Raw genomic sequence first — 17,033 nt, 5'->3', positions numbered from 1 at the left:
AAGAGTTAACTACAGAACTTGTAGAGCTGTTGGCATGTCTTACCAACAAGTTTACAATATTGTAAACAAATCAGACAAGACAGGGACCGTCTCAAATGCAAAACCGGGACATTAAACCATCCTTGACAACTTTGACAAGGGAGTGCTGAGACGGGCGGTCTACAAACTTTACGAGAAGAAAAATATATATATTCTAAAGAAGCTACACCAGTGACTTCGTTAAATCTTTGGCCAATGTTCACAACTAGATTAAACTGACCGAATTACATCCATATTTTTTCATTGAAATATACTGTTGACATGCAAAACATTTATTAAAACGTTGCACATTTCTACAATCAATCGATAAGATAACACAAGTGATAGGATTCTTTCCAATGTACAGTAATTCGTATGTTTATTTCCAAACAAACACACATACACAAATGATCCCTTACATAACTGATACGTATACTACACGTACACATATTCAACATTTTGCAGAAAACATCTATTGATATGACCCTAAGCCCGTGTGTGCTCAGGTGTCAATTTCACCTGTCGATAGCGTGCATGCTGATGGCGTAACACAGGCAGTTAATGTTTGTTTCAAATAACGTCCAACTACCCTTATTTTTCTAAGTTTTGGTATTTTCATCAGTAAAACACAATTTTTCTTATCCTGACTCATGCTCTTTTGCTTGTCTTCTTCTTGCGAACTTAGCGTGGAAAGCGAGAAGCCACCTTCACCCATGTGCCTCACTCTCTCCTTCTTAAGCCCAGTGAGCTGGGCGTGAGGCTTTGTGTCTCCCGACACTATATCCTTTGATTTATATTTAGTTAGTTACCTGCATTATAGACATCTATAGAGTTTAGCTAGTATCCTTCAACGATTATATATTGATATTTAGTCGTTTTCTACAGTTTATTCACGGGACGCGTGTTTGTTTCAGTGGATTACGTTGATGAAAATTTTGTACTATTGCAGATTACGGTTTTATTCTGCTGCTGATCCACTTTTAATATGCCTTATTGTACTGCGCCATGTTCAATTTATTCACATTGCAGTTGCGGTACTAATTTATCCAATTCTACCTTTTATTAATATTTACTTTGCGTTTGAGGGCGCAGCAGATAGGTCAGCGTATGCAGAGTCTAGTATGACTGATACACCTGAACCCTCGCCAGTCTACTGCTGTTGGCGACCCCTCCCGTGTGGTGTTCGCTAGAGTGGTGGAGGCGTGGGGCGTAGTCCGCCATCTCCAAGAAGCGTCCTGCTTCCCCAGACATCCCATCGTCGCGGCCGTAGACTAGAGGTTTTCTACTACATCTCTACAGCGGTTTGGGCCTGTATGATGATCAGCCGATCATCATACCTGATGTTACATCAAAGAATGACCGATGCGGCAACCAGTGATGTCAAAGCAGATCAGCATGCAGCCTGATGTACCAGCGCTTTGATATTCGATGATCTTCCTGAGGGTCCCCATCAGCTACCAACACTCAAGCGCCAGGCGTCGCACACCGAGGGCAGCGTTGACATCTGAGGGGAAATCAGCGAAGTCTACTAGGACTTTCTCAACGAGAGATTGTTCCAGCCGCGAGACCTGGGCGTCTTTTACGATGATCAGCCACGATCATCATCCCGACATACGCCACAAGATTTTTATACAAGGTTTTTTCCTGCTACACCGGGATGACATCACAGGCGGGTATTCTACAGAATCAAAATGCCTTGTTCTGATTGGACCACGATGGACAGCGACCTCACGCCACGAGGTCGATCTTAATTCACAGTTCAAGACTTACGTCACAAGTGACAACTATATATCAGTGAGCGAGAGCAAGCCTCCTTACAGTCCAGTTAACCTGAACCTTCATGATTGGGCTGCTTTCTTCCAGGTTAGAGGCCTCCCCTGTCAAGTTAGGGCGGTAACACCGCAGAATAAGGCACCGGCGACCTTTCGTGCAGATCCATCCCTGAGGACCTGATCGCGTAGGCGCAATTACTGACCATGATGGAGGATAAGCTACAGACTGCAGAAGCAGGGACCGGAGCCTTAACCGAAGGCTCCAAGCGTGGAAACAACACCCCAGAGGCACCCCCCCTCAGCGTAGCAACCAGGACTGATGTCACCTTAGCGAAGAGAAGTCCGCGGACCACCTTGACGAAAGGACCTAGATGTACAGCCTTCGCGAAGGCCTTCGAAGCGGGATAGATCATCACCTTCTTCGCGGTTTCATCCCTTGATGTGGATTCGGACCATCAGACATCACGGAAGCCTTCGCTGGCGAAGGTCATATCGTCGTTCCCGGACCGGACGAGGAAGCTTCGAAGGCATTCGCGAAGGACACCTGAATCAGATCATCATCATCTAGAAGGACATCGGGGACTACACACCGGAAGCTTAGCGGAAATCTTTCGCAGGAAAACTTCATTTTACTTGTATGGTTATACAGTCCATGCATTGTTTCAGCCCTATACAGTTGCTACAGTCCACTATAGCATAATAATGGAAAATTATTGCATCCTTGAAATGATTGGTTAATTTTACACAGTTTACTATCCCTTCCCACAATATCAACACACTTGGGAATTAACTCGGAGGCAATGGTTGTTAAGCTGAAGTTAGTCCTTGGACATCCCGTGGGTGACAACACGAGATCTGGATCATGTGACTGCTGCCATCGCTCCCGGTGGTGAATATCTAATCACGCCCGAAGACTTGGGTAGAGTTATTAAGCTTTTAGGCTCTTGTTCCCGTTCTGTCCATCCTTCCAGGCGCGAAGAATTGGTGCAGAGGTTATTCATCACTTCTGTAGGTCGTACCTACACCCTGCTTTTCAACAGTCACCAACTCGAACTTGGAAGTATTAACATGGATGTATTTTCCTCCTCCTAATTCTTTTGGCAAGCCAGGGTTTGATAATTGTTTAATAGACAGTAACCCGACTTACTATTATCAATGCAATTGCCTGTAAAGGACCATATAAGTAGTCCCCAGTTCGATCAATTGTATCCATTGACTGTAATTGTTCCATGAAGTGATCCATTGGAATTTGCATCGAGTGATGTCTTAGTTTTCTTTGGTATTCTAGCGCCTTTGTGAGAGGGAAATGTTCTTCTTTAAAGGAGGTTCAAAGCGGAGAGCATTAAGCGTAATATTCAATGTATTGACCCGGTTTACTGATCATTGACAACTAAGATCCTTAGGTGTCTAGGTTATATGTCATTTTCAAAGTATTAATTAAGAAAAGCTGCTTACCTCTTACCTTTAAACAATTGGTCATAAGGGGTTTTGTTACGCATGTCAATGCGGCACCTATCACTATCCACTCCACCAAATGCCGGATCAAATGATTCTTGAATCTTTACAGCCACTCTGGCTATCTTGAATCTTACAATCCCTATTTCTATGCCCTGTTTGGGTTGCATTTAAAAGCATTTCCTATGCCCTCAGGTGGTCTATGTCCATTGCTTCTTCCTTTCATTTGTTACTCGGGCTTCTATATCTACCACTTGACCTTTCTAACCTCAGTTCAAAAGCGAGCCCCTAATGCGTTTGCTCAAGTATTGATAGTATTGAGGTGACAGTTGTTATATACCAAATTTGGTGGGTTTTCTCTCATTGTTTTCTTACTGCTAGTTACTCGAAAAACAAATCCATCTATAAAGAAACCTACAAGTTGCCTGTCTATGCCATAGTAGTTGCCATCCTGGCCTAAACCTGCAGATGCCTTCTGCTATATATTTAGTAGGCGTTGAATATGGAATAACTTTATGCGGCTTTTACCATGTTTTAGCGAGGAGGGATCGAAGTAACATGAAAGCATGCTGTGGATCGGTTATTTCCTGCAAACGCCCACCGGCTTATTCTATTTATATAAGTTTAATTCCTCCCACACGCCTGCTTTCTGGTGGGTGGCTTTCATGAATCTGTGTATGAGGAAATCACTGGCGGCCATTAGTACTGGCTTGGTTGGCTATCATTTTTCTTCTGGTTTGAATATGAATTGGTCAATGCTGAATACTTTTCAATACCTTTAATCCATTCCTTGTACCTTTTGGATCTCCGGTAAAACTCCTGACTACAGAGGATATTCCCTGTGTCCCTATTTTTAAGGATAAATTGGATAACTGTCACACAATTTGGTTTGCCAAACCTGAAGGAACTCTCGCCTAACTTCGTGGCTAGCCATTTTGAATATTGGTGAGTACTAACAACAAAACTCTTGTCTACTCCCTCGCTTTTCTCGTCGGGCCAGTCTCCGCGTAGCAGCGATTTTCCTCAATAGTCCTCTTCGAGACGGAGATCCACCCTGATCCACGACACCAGTTGAAGAACCCTATCATCACCTTTGCAGGGAACAAAGTAAAAGGCAACAACAAAAGGTTTGCAAGATATGAAGTTTTAATCAGTCGTGGTTCCATCACTGATTCTGCGGGGAAGGTCCGGGCAACCCACCACTCGAATCTCTCCCTAGTTAATGGGACATTCGTGTATGTCTTCTTAAGAACCTATCTTGGCTTGTAACTATACCTTCCCAGCAAGACATGCCCCCTCAGCCGGAGTGGCGAGGGGGACGCGACGTCCACAGCTGGATTAGCGTCCCTATGCCGATCACATGACCCTATTATTGTGTAAGCACATGCCTTCAAAGAATAGAAAGTCTAGCTGGGACTTCTGAATCAATGCATGAAAGCATTTCAGGGGTGGTAACTCCGCAACATCGCACTTCTCTAAGTGTGATCTGGACCCAGTTTATTCAGATGAAGCTACCACCGGGTCAGGGCCTCAAATCTGTGTTATATTTTTCAGACAGGTGCTCCAGTAATTTCACCCGCTGGATTTACAACTGCAAGGTTGACAGAAAGGTAGCGATATAAGGAAGTAAGATGTAGTATATAAGGAATTCTACCCATGACTTCAGTAAACACTGGATTGTGATTGGTTAATTAAAGTCATTCAGAGGTATATAATCAATGCTATACAGGTTCTCTGTTTTCGATGGCGCAATCATACATGGTTTTGCGGTAATGCACTATTTTTGTCTGCCCATCATGGCGGACACCGAACAACCTACCGATGCAATCGATAAATTGCGGGCGATTTTGCTACCGGAAATTACACATATGTCTTTAAAGATGGATTTATCGTATGACCAGACACGACTTTCACTACTTGGCGTAAATCCGCAGCAATAGGTGCTTTATACATACAAAAGTACTTCTCGAAGCATGGAAACAAATATTCAATTGAACAAGATCAAAACATCGTGTGCTTTCCTATAAAAATTCAGCAAAACAAATAATGTTTACGCTTGATTCTATGTTATGTCCAGAATAGATCCAGCAATAGACTGCTACAAAATTTCCGTGGTTAAATTTATGTTATCAGCTTTAGAGCCAACGAATATCGCCAGGGATCTTGATCGGGTAGCGGAGGATGCATTAACATCGTAGCGAATCTTGAATTTTAATGCCTTCCGTCCACATAAATAAACAGTTTGGTTTATCTTTTTCAAACAAAATGATATTTTGAAATTTCTACTGTTCCAAATATAGCGGTAGTATATACAATTAGATTCACAGAAGCTGCAAACCGCTTCTGTATAGCCCAACATATGTATTCTAAATGTATAATAATCGAGGAGGTTAAGTGGCTCAAGTCATGATCTTCCTGCCCATTACAGGGATTGATCTAAAGTAGTCTATTAAAGCATAATTAATTATCTTTTACTGTTTATGTGCCAGAGGTACACCCTCGTGTCCTGATCCATCCTTTTCTCGAAATATCTCCACAAATCTGGCCCTTTGTCAACAGATCATAACATAAAGCATCCGATTCAATTTGAATTCGTTTCTTTGGCAACCAACAGGTTCACAAAACACTCTTTCCAAATGTAGAAAATACCATCCCAGAGAATCAATTTGAGCGATCAGTACACACATGCAGTGTGCTAGAGTCACAGCAGCTGTCGCGTCGCTGACGATAAAAGCGTGGAAATCGCCAAGTTGACAGGGCAAAAATTCAACAGTATCTAAATTCCTCGTACAACACGGATCTCTCGCTACAGCAAATGCTCTACTCTTAAATTTTGTACCAGTACCAGTAATTAGATATCAAAGACTATCTCAGACATACAATCACGTTAACCTTATGCTAAACTGTCAAGTGGCTCTCCTGTCGATCTTTCCAAATCTGCAATGACTTCGAAAAAGGTCAAGGCCATGAGGCTGCTGCCAAGTGGGGAAAGAGTCTACTGTGGAATTTTCTTAAATGTGAACCAAGTATAAACTTATTTGATATATGTTTTCCAGCTTATGGGTTAGGATCGATGATGGATGCATTGAAAACAAACGTGACGGTTATTACTGGAAGAGTTTCATTAGTCACTGAGGACGTGCCACCAAACCGCGCTTTCGCTTATACCACTTGAGATTGGAATGGCGCAGGGCTGCCAATGCATTGACTCCGGGTAGAAATCCAAAAAGAAAAGTTCTCCACCTGAATGGAGAGAAATAACATATCGAGAATTTATTAGGGATCAGTAGAGAGACCAAATTATACGCTTCTGAATTGTTCATTTAAAACCCTCACGCCATGCCGCTCGGGTTTTAAATGAAATTTAGAGCTATTATAATTTCAGTATAATTCTTGATTTCAATAGCAGAAGCCATTCTTAATTCTACCATGACTTCAGTAAACACTGGATTGTGATTGGTTAATTAAAGTCATCCAAGGTATATAATCACGCTATACAACTCTCATGCATAGCCTACGGCGTCAATCATACATGGTTTACGGTAATGCACGCATTTTTGTCTGCCCACTAACATGGCGGATGCCATCAACAACCTGCGCATCGATGCATCGATAAATTACGGCCATTTTACTGTCGGAAATTACACATATGTCTTAAAGATGGATTTAGCGATTACGGGCTCGACTCACTACTTCATGCAGAAATCAAGCAATAGGTGTTTATACATACAAAAGTACTTCAAAGCATGGAAACAAATTCAGTCAACAAGATCAAAACATCATCTGCTTTCCTAATAAAAATTCAGCAAAACAAATATGTTTACGCTTGATTCTATGTTATATCAGGAATAAATCCAGCAATAGACTGCTACAAAATTTCCGTTGTTAAATTTATTATCAGTTGGCCAATGATATCGCTTCACTCTATCTTGATCCGTAACGGAGGATGCATTAACATCTAACGAAGAAATTTAATATTCTAATGCCTTTCCGGGCCCACATAAATAAACAGTTGGGTTATCACTTCAAACAAAATGATATTTTGAAATTTGTACTGTTTCAAATTTAGCGGTAGTAAACCATAATTAGATCTACAGAATTCCGCAAACCGCTCTGTTTACTCCAACATATTTTTTTTCTAAATGTATAATATCGCTTGAAAAGTTATTTAGCTTAGTCATGATCCTCTTATCCATTACACTGCTTGATCTAAAGTAGTCTATTAAAGTATAATTAATTACCTTACTGTTTATGCCAGAGGTACACCGTCCTGATCCATCCTTTCGAAATATCACCACAAATCTGGCTTCTTTGTCAACAGACTAACATGTTTCAATCCGATTCAATTTGAATTCACTCACACTTCGAAGGCCACTAGGGTCACAAACACTTTCCAAAAATGTAGAAAATATCCGTGAGAATCGTAATTGAGCACAGTACAATACATGAGTGTAAGAGTCACCACAGCTGTCGACGCGAGACGCAGAGGTCTCGTGGAAATCGCCAAGCGATGAAGAAAAATTCAACAGTATCTAAATTCGCACAACACGGACTTCTCGCTACAGCAAAATTTCTACTCTTAAATTTGTACCAGTACCAGTAATTAGATATCAAAGACTATCTCAGTCATAATAACTGTGGTTAACCTTTAAGAACTGCCAGTGGCTCCTGCTCCATCTTTCCAAATAGCAACATCTGTTTATGTTGCTGCCACTATTCTGGTGGGGAAAGGGTCTTACTGTGGAATTATCAAATGTGAACCAAGCTTTTGAAACTTATTTGATATATGTTTTCCAACATATCAATTAATGATAAGTGATTGATGCATTGACTCTACAGAGTTTGTTATTATATATTTACCTTAAGTTAATCATATCTCAAGAGTAGTACTATGGTAACATGATAATGCATTAGCTAACAAACTCTACAGAGTTTTTGGCTGTGTAATATATACGTAGCTTAAGTTATTTATATCTTAAGCATAGTACTATACTCATATTATAAAAATATATTAGGCTATCAAACTCTACGGAGTTTTGCTGTTATATATAGGTAGCTTAAACTTATTCATATCTTAAGCAGTAATACGTTTATATCATATAAGTATATTAGCTAACAAACTCTAAAGAGTTTTTTGCTATTTGGCTTAGTAAGTGTCATCATATTCTAAGCAATATGGTTTATATTATAACATGTATTAGCTAACAAACTCTACAGAGTTTTTGCTATTATATATGTAACTTAAAGCTTATTCATATCTTAAAGCAGTACTATGTTATATCATATAAGGTATATTAGCTATCAAAACTCTAAAAGAGGTTTTTGCTATTATATATTTGGCTTAAGTTTCATCATATTTTTAAGCTTTATGGTTACATTATAACATGTATTAGCTAACAAACTTTACAGAGTTTTTGCTATTATATATGTAACTTAAGCTTATTCATATCTTAAGCGCAGTACTATGTTTATATCATATAGGTATATTAGCTATCAAAAGCTCTAAAAGAGGTTTTGCTATTATATATTTTGGGTTAAGTTTCATCATATTTTAAGCTTTTATGGTTTACATTATAACATGTATTAGCTAACAAACTCTCATGGAGTTTTGCTATTATATATGTAACTTAAGTTTTTCCTTCATAAGCTCAATACTAGGTTTATATCATATAAGTATTTTGGCTAACAAACTCTAAAGAGTTTTTGCTATTATACAATTAGCTTAAGTTTCATCATATCTTAAGCAGTATGGTTTACATTATAAAATGTATTACCTAACAAAACTTCGATGGAGTTTTGCTATTATATATATAGCTTAAGTTTAATCATATCTTAAAGCTCAGTACTATGTTTATAACATAAAAGTATATTAGTTAATAAAATCTAAGGAGTTTTTACTATATACATTTAGCTTAAGTCTAAATGTATCTTAAGCTTAGTACTATAGTTACATTATAAATCTATTAGCTAATAAAGCTCTACAGAGTTTTTGTATATTGTATATGTAGCTTAAGTTAATTATATCTTAAGTACAGTACTATACTCATATTGTAAAAAAGTATATTAGCTAACAAACTCTACAGAGTTTTGCTATTATTATATGTAGCTTAAGTTAATTATATCTTAAGCACAGTATTATACTCATATTATAAAAATATATTAGCTAACAAACTCTACAGAGTTCTGCTATTATATATGTAGCCAAAGCTTATTCATATCTTAAGCTCAGCATTATATCTATATCATATAAGTATATTAACTAACAAACTCTAAAGAGTTTGCTATTATATAATTAGCTTAAGTTTAATCATATCTTAAGCTTAGTACTATGTTTATATCTTAAAGTATTTTTAGCTAACAAACTCTAAGGAGTTTATACTAGCATATTAACAAATTTAAAATCTATCAGTCTTAAGCATTGTATTAATGTTATATATACTTTATCATAATAAGTACATTGTAATAACCTTTATATGGCAGCTGATAAAGTTAGCAGCAGGAATTCATCAGTTCAGTGCCTTTATGAAGTTCCCATAGGGTTATTACAATCATCACAGATCAAATCACTAATTATTAAAATCCAAAGTATTCTATTACTCCCACCTCCGTTCAGTAGGATTCTACAAACAAAAGAGCATGAACAGCTTTTAGAGCATGTCTCAAAATTTATTCCCTCGGTCTACATTAGGTAGATGTTGATCTTGAAGTGATATTTGTTATTTAAGTAACTGTAATACCTCTGAATTTTAAATATAAGTCAAAAAGCATTTTCTAGCATTTCCGACAGTACTTTAGTCAGTACATTATTATGTATATGAATATCACATTTGGTTAACCCACCACATGAATCTCTCCCCTCGTTAGTGTCCAGTGTGACATTCCTTGTATGCCTTCTTAAGAACCTGTCTTAACGCGTTGTAAATATACCTTCCCAGCAAGACCTGCCCCGGTCAGCCAGGTTGCAGGGGACAGTACGTCATTTACGCTGGATTGTGTTACATTAGCTCCTCTTTACTTTGAAATCTTTCGCAGGAAAACTTCATTTTACTTGTATGGTTATACAGTCCATGCATTGTTTCAGCCCTATACAGTTGCTACAGTCCACTATAGCATAATAATGGAAAATTATTGTATCCTTGAAATGATTGGTTAATTTTTACACAGTTCACTATCCCTTCCCACAATATCAACACACTTGGGAATTAACCGAACAATGGTTGTTCACTAGTTAGTCCTTGGACATCCTGTGGGTGACAACACAGTCTGGATCATGTGACTGCCATCGTTCCCGGGTGGTGATTATCCAGTCACGTCCAGACTTGGGTAGAGTTGTCGCACTTTCGTCTTGTTCCCGTTCTGTCCATCCTTCCAGGCACGAGTGGTGCAGAGGTTATCTGCGCCCTGTCGGTGGTACCTGCACCTTCCCTTTCAACAGTCACCAACTCGAACTTGGAAGTAACATGGATGTGTTTTCCCCTCCTAATTCTTTTGGCAAGCCAGGGTTTGATAATTGTTTAATAGACAGTAACCGACACTATTATCAATGCAATTGCCACAAAGGACCATAAGTAGTCCCCAGTTCGTCAATTGTATCCATTGACTGTAATTGTTCCATGAAGTGATCCATTGGAATTTTATCGAGATGTCTTAGTTTCTTTGGTATTCTAGCCTTTGTGAGAGGAAATGTTCTTCTTTAAGGGGTTCAAGCAAGAGCATTCGCGTAATATTCAATGTATTGACCCGGTTTACTGATCATTGATAACTAGATCCTTAGGTGTCTAGGTTATATGTCATTTTCAAAGTATTAATTAAGCTGCTACCCTTACCTTAAACAATTGGTCATAAGGGATTTTGTTACGATGTCAGTACGCACCTATCACTATCCACGACCAAATACTGATCAATGATTCTTAGTCTTTACAGCCCACTCTGGCTATCTTGAATCTTACAATCCCTAGCCCTATGCCCTGTTTGGTTGCATTTAAAGCATTTCCTATGCCTCAGGTGGTCTATGTCCATTGCTTCTTCCTTTCATTTGTTACTCGGGCTTCTATATCTACCACTTGACCTTTCTAACCTCAGTTCAAAACGAGCCCTAACGTTTTGCTCATGTGTGGCTGAGGTGACAGTTGTTGCCAAATTTGGTGGGTTTTCTCTCATTAATTTCTTCTGCAAGTAGTCGAAAACAAATCCATCTATAAAGAAACCTACAAGTTGCCTGTCTACTGCCATAGTGTTGCCATCCTGGCCTAAACCTGCAGATGCCTCTTCTGCTATATTTAGTAGACGTTCGGCAAATAACTGTACGCTTTTACCATGTTTTAGCCGGAGGGATCGAAGTAACATGAAAGCATGCTGTGGATCGGTTATTTCTGCAAACCGCCTCGCTTATTTTATTTATATTAGTTTTAATTCCTCCCACACGCTTGCTCGTGGTCGTTCATGAATCTGTGTATGAAATCACTGACGGCCATTGTACTGGTTTGGTTGGCTATCATTTTCTTCTGGTTTGAATATGAATTGGTCAATGCTGAATACTTTTCAATACCTTTAATCCATTCCTTGTACCTTTTTGGATCTCCATTGAAACTCCTGACTACAGAGGATATTCCCTGTGTCCCTATTTTTTAGGATAAATTGGATAACTGTCCCACAATTTGGTTTGCCAAACCTTGAAGGAACTCGCCTAACTCGTGGCTAGCCATTTTGAATATTGGTGAGTACTAACAACAAAACTCTTGTCTACTCCCTCGTTTTCTCGTCGGGCCAGTCTCCACGTAGCAGCACAGTTTTCCTCAATAGTCCTCTTTCGACGGAGATCCACCCTGGTCACGGCACCAGTTGAAGAACCCTAAGCATCACCTTTACTGGGAACAAAGTTAAAGGCAACAACAAAAGGTTTGCAAGATATGAATTGAAGTTTTATTCAGTCGTGTTCCATCACTGATTCTGCAGGGGAGGTCCGGGCAACCCACCACATGAATCTCTCCCCTAGTTAGTGTGACATTCCGTGTATGCCTTCTTAAGAACCTGTCTTGACTCGAAAATACCTTCCCAGCAAGACATGCCCCCTCAGCCGGGTGGCGGGGATAGTACGTCGGTCACGCTGGATTAGCGTCCTATGCCGGCACATGGCCTATTGTGTTACACATGCCTAAAGAATAGAAAGTCTAGCTGGGACTTCTGACCAATACGCAAGCATTCCCAGGGGTGGTAACTCACAACATCACTTCTCTAAGTGTGATCTGGACCCAGTTTATTCAGATGAAGCTACGACTGGGTCAGGGCCTCAAATCTGTGTTATGTTTTCAGACAGGTGCTCCAGTAATTTCCTACCCACTGGAGCCCTGACTGCAAGGTTGTGACAGAAAGGTAGCTGATATAAGGAAGTAAGATATGTTATATAGTAACATAAGGAAGTAAGATATGTTATATAAGGAAGATTTTGTGTATTAGTAAATATGAAGAGTATTGGCAAGATTAAAGTAGAAAGAACTACAGCCATTGATAAAACTGTCAGTGATCAGACTAGTAGGTCTGATTAGGAAGGTCAAAAATATTGATGTTGTTACTGAAACATCATACCCTGGTGCTGTTGTAAGTTTTACACTGTCCGGTTTGAGATATTATATGGAGGGACAAGGAGTCTCTTTACAGGACTCGGTTTACACTGTTTACCAGTGGACTGTTCTCACAGTTAAAATGTCTTGTCCCCAGATTTAAAATATGTTGTACACAAAAGCCTTGCAGAATTGTATGATGGGCCAGGTATAGTGATATGACAGGATAGGTGTTCTTTAACTTCTGTTTGTTTGTAATTATTGAAATATGTAGCTACGAAAAATATTTCAGTTGAGTTTTGCCAGTTTAAATGTCAGTACCTTGTCTGACAATTCAAATTATAGGTTTAAATATACTTTTTGTTGCGTTATGTTCTGTTCAGTTTTGTTTGAATCAGATACATATTGTATTGGCCTTAAGGAAAAGCAATTTGGTAGCCATATATCATGTATGCATCAGCTTTATTAGCACTTGTATGTTTTGTGTTGATTTTCATGCATTTTATAAAATGGTTTTGTTTTGTTGAATATTTAGTTTCATGTTAGTGATGACAATTACTGTATGAATTAATTTTTATAATTAGTTGCCAATTGTATATTTTACTATATGTTATAGTTTCATATAGTTAATTTTAGGCCAGTGTTTTCCCCTTTTGTTATGAATCCCAAGAACTTATTTTTCAGACTTAATAAGAAGTTTCAAGACAAATAGAAACAGATAGCTTAGCATACAGTAAGTACGGTACAACTGACATTGTAAATCATCTGATCTTCATGTCAAATATTCACAACATTCCGGGTCGTTTTTTAATTGTATTTTAATTAGTTTACTGTCTCCAGTAAGTTTGCTCCAAAGAATCCATTATGCCCTGATTTGGCCTTGACATTATCATTTTAGTTTTAACAGTAAATATGAAGATGTTTGACCTCAGTAATATCAGTTTTAACTTCACAGTTGTAACTTGGTCCATTCCAGGCAGTCCATCCCCATGTTCTGATGTACTACATCACCATGTTAAAACATGGTGTCCTGACATATTAACATTCAGTATTGCTTTGACTGTTGGATGAGCTGTTGCTTTTTTGACAATATTTACTATATTTTACCTCAATACAAAGTTTTAATTATCTGTACTGTTTTGGTTAGGTTTTTATTTTATGTACGCAATAACTGTATGCTTTAGTTTCAGGTACTTCATTACCATTATTCGTATTTTAGTTTGATATTTGTCGCATGTGGACCAATGTGTGAAAGTCTGTACACAACTGAATACTGAAATACTGAATCATTTATAAAATGTATGTCTTCAGTAGAATCAATGTACAGTTATCTGTTCAAGGCAGTCCAGCCCCAGGTTTTAAGATAACCACATGACTTTGTGGGAACATGGTGTCCTGATTTTCCCACTGATCACTGTGTTTGCATTTAAGATTTTACTATTATATACTGGACAAAATAAGTTAGGGATATTGGTATTTTCATGATTGGTATTTTATCATTGTGTCAGTGAATAAATAGATCATTATTCTTAATTTCAACATTTACATATATCCCTAACTATTTTTGTCCAGTATATTGTCTTGATTATTGGAGGAGTTGTTGCATTTCTTTACAATATTTACTGATATTTGATATTTAGACACAATTTTAAACATATTTATAGGTCCAAGTTTATATAGGTTGTTGTCTATATATTACACATCTACTTACAAAGCGAGCTGCTATGTGAATTTGAAGGTTGTTTGAAATTTGCCACGACTGCATGTAAATGTTTGTGTAATTACGATTACCAAGCTTATTCTCTTTATTACCCATTGCCATGCTTAACACATGAATCTGAAGATACACCGCGGGATCAAGCAGATTACATGTCTCTTACTGTCTGATTCGGAATGAGCTGCTGAAACAGTTAAATAATAGTTGCTATATAACCAAATTTCATAGTAGGAGGACATTTTGCATGTCGTAATATATGCAATTTCAGTCTAATATTGATATTGGCACCTATTTTTAATTTACGTGAAATAAAGACACTATCAGTTTTTAAACATCATTTTAGGCAATTTTCAAACCTTATCTTAATATATTGTCAAATTCTTCTGTCAGATAATGGCCCATGTTCCTGGTATAGTGCATGCAGCTAGCTCTCACAGTGACAGTGTATATATGTGAAGTAATCCTGTACATGTTGGTGTGTTATCATGATGTGGACAAATGGAGGTATTCAGATCATATATAAGTGGAGGTATTCAGATCATATATAAGTGGAGGTATTCAGATCATATATAAGCATTATGCAAACAACAAAACGTGAAGCTGGAGCAGCTTCTTTTTGCAAGGTAGAGTTTTCTAGTCATAATTATCTTTTATATATTTAGTTAAATGTAAATGTTTGTATTTAACCAAATATATATTTTCAAGGCAAAAGATTTTCAATAAATCAAAGTTTTATAAAACCTTGTATTGTGTTGTGTAGTACCTCATTTCCTCCTGACAGATTACCTAGTTGTCCGATGTGCCACAGTTACCTGCTGGGAGCTGGCCACCTCAACAGTCTCAGGATGTGTGTTAAATGCCACTCGCAAATGTCCAATATTTGTCACAGGGGTGGTAGGGTAGCCTTGTGGTTAAAGATTTGCTCGTCTTGCTGAAGACTCAAAGCCCTACATGAGTATAATGTGTAAAGCCCATTTCTGGTGTCCACCTTTGTGATATTGTTCCAAACTGCATATAACCATGCTCAAACTCTCAAATCACTGAAAAGCAGAGTTGAAAGCTGGCAAGAAGTCTGTGTTTTAAGCTGGCCATCCCATCCACACAATAGAAGCAGAATGATGCAAGTGAGATTGTGGAAGGAGGCCTTGAATTGGAATCACCTTGCTCTTACATATGTTGAGACGCCCTTCCAGAGACTGTCACCTCAAGAAACAATCAAATCTATTGTTCAGACAACTACTGTAAGCAACTAAGGGAGATCACTCTAATTTATGGGTTCTTGAGGGCAATACCAGTGACATAGTTTTGATGAGGTGCAATGGTTGATGGCATAATATCCACTCTGGTTTGATCAACAGGGAAAGTTCTATGGATATGCAACTTCCTTATTCTTAATGTAAGCAACATTTCAGCGTAGATACTAACATCGTTATCAAGCAAGTGCTTGATTTGGTTTGTCTGGTTCAGATTTGAACAGATACTGGTCAATGTCACATTGAGGGAATACTGTCTACAACCACACCTTCAGGTACACTGACATGCAATCAGTGACAACCAGGACAAGTTATGAGTAATGGACAGGTGCTTTGACCCAATCATAAAACAGACAGTCACCATGGTCTGGAGGATACAACATCTGCCAATTACCTTGACATCCCCTCTCATTTTATAATTATAATACATATTCTATCCAACAGATCTGGGTAAGAATCAGTCTTCATCAACCCATTCTTATCGTAAGAGGCGACTAACGGGATCGGGTGGTCAGGCTCGCTGACTTGGTTGACATGTCATCATGTGTAGATCGATGCTCATGATGTTGATCACTGGATTGTCTGGTCCAGACTCGATTATTTACAAACCGCCGCCATATAGCTGAAATATTGCCGAGTTCGGCATTAAACAACAAACAAACCACCACAATGGCAAAGGGATTGTGTCTCCAGCAATAGATGCTGCTCAAAAGCTCTTGGTAAGAGAACATTTAATGGACCAGTTAATAGTTCACTGCATGTCATCATACCTCACAGGTGTGAGTAGCAGTTCATAATATCTATGCCTTGTTTTCCAGGTCACAACTCTATATACAGGCAGCTGTTATACATCGGTAAAACTGAAGGGTGGCATTACACACAAACACTGACATACAGCCTCACCAATCTGAATACAAAAGGGGCGGTGGGGTAGCCTAGTGGTTGAAGTGTTCGCTTGTCACACCAAACACCTGGGTTCGATTTCCCACATATGTGAAGCCCATTTCTGGTGTCCCCCACCATGATATTGGTGGAATATTGCTAAAAGCGGCGTAAAACTAAACTCACTCACTGAATACAAAACATACCACGTTTGTGAGAAAATGTGTATTCCTTGTTTTCAATACACCAAGATCAGCAAGTAGAAAGGGGATTATGCAGAACTGTGAATCTTATTGAGAACACATTTACCAACAGGCTGCCTCAAACATACATTGGTGCTCTTGATTATATAACAACACATATAGTGTAGTCCTGA

Source organism: Haliotis rubra, unplaced genomic scaffold (genome assembly GCF_003918875.1).
Source record: "Haliotis rubra isolate DU_JTF1 unplaced genomic scaffold, ASM391887v1 Scf205, whole genome shotgun sequence".
Taxonomy (NCBI): Eukaryota; Metazoa; Mollusca; class Gastropoda; order Lepetellida; family Haliotidae; genus Haliotis; species Haliotis rubra.
Note: the sequence above shows the minus strand (reverse complement) of the source record.